Source organism: Otolemur garnettii, unplaced genomic scaffold (genome assembly GCF_000181295.1).
Source record: "Otolemur garnettii isolate 467f Iridium unplaced genomic scaffold, OtoGar3 scaffold00115, whole genome shotgun sequence".
Taxonomy (NCBI): Eukaryota; Metazoa; Chordata; class Mammalia; order Primates; family Galagidae; genus Otolemur; species Otolemur garnettii.
The window spans coordinates 5,526,689-5,528,128 of record NW_003852510.1 but is presented as its reverse complement, the minus strand read 5'-3'; positions in this window follow the sequence as shown (position 1 = coordinate 5,528,128).

Sequence of the window (1,440 nt, the reverse complement as noted above, 5' to 3'; positions counted from 1 at the left end):
TGTTGTTTGGCGGGTCCGGGCTGGGGATTCGAACCCACCACCTTAGGTGTACGTGGCTGGCGCCTTAGCCGGTTGAGCTATAGGCGCTGAGCCAGTTTCTTTAATTGCACACAAACTCCCTTGTACAAATTCATCAAATTATTCAGTCTCATCTTACCCAATTCAGCCATCCACACACTCACACAGTTGAGTCATTACCAGTCCTTTTTCCTAATTGATTACCCTCCCTTCTAACTCCTCACGCTAAAGGGCAGAGTTATTTCCTTAAAACCCTTGAGTCAGGCTCGGTGCCTGTGGCTCAAGTGGCTAAGGCGCCAGCCACATACACCTAAGGTGGCGGGTTCGAATCCAGCCTGGACCCGCCAAAACAACAATGACAGCTGCAATCAAAAAATAGCTGGGCGTTGTGGTGGGCGCCTGTGGTCCCAGCTACTTGGGAGGCTGAGGCAGGAGACTCACTTGAGCCTGGGACTTGGAGGTTGCTGTGAGCTGTGGTGCCATGGCACTCTACCCAGGAGGATAGCTTGAGGCTGTCTCAAAAAAAAAAAAAAAACCCCTTGAGTCATAGGTAGAAACTTGTGTATCTAAAACATTTGTATATCATTTTATAAAGCAACCCTGTGAGGTAGGTGTATTTATTAGTCATTATTTTGTAGGCAAAAACATTGAATCTCAGTCAATAAGCAGCTTGTTTATAGTCCTTTTGTTGTCATGATACAATTAGGGCTGCAATCTAATATTATAACTTTAAATCACCGTGTTATTTCCCAAATATTCCTTGCAGCATCTGTGAACTCCTTTCCTTTTTTTTTTTGTTTTTTAGACGGAGCCTCAAGCTATCCCCCTGGGTAGAGTGCCATGGCATCACAGCTCACAGCAACCTCCAACTCCTGGGCTCAAGCGAGTCTCCCACCTCAGCCTCCCAAGTAGCTGGGACCACAGGTGCCCACCACAACGCCTGGCTATTTTTTGGTTGCAGCCATCATTGTTGTTTGGTGGCCCGGACTGGGGATTCAAACCCACCACCTTAGGTGTACGTGGCTGGCGCCTTAGCTGCTTGAGCCACAGGCACCGACCGAGCCAATGTATTTTTTTATTTCAGATTAATATGATGGTACAAACCCTCAATATTAGGTTACAATGTTTGCATTTGTTAGGTAGAGTTGTTCTTGTCACTGTGTCTCACACCCAGGAGCTGTCCCCTATACCCATACATTATGTCCATTAGGTGGGAGCACATCAATCCCCATCCCATCTCCGCTTCCTCAACTCCCTCCCCTCTTCCCCCACTTGAACTGAATTGAGATTTTCTCCTGGGTGGACATGTGTTACTTTATCTACTGGCTTTATATTAGTATGAAGTATATTGGATACTTGCTTTTCCATTCTTGTGATACTTTACTAAGAAGAATGTGTTTCCTCAAACACCTGGGTTTAAGC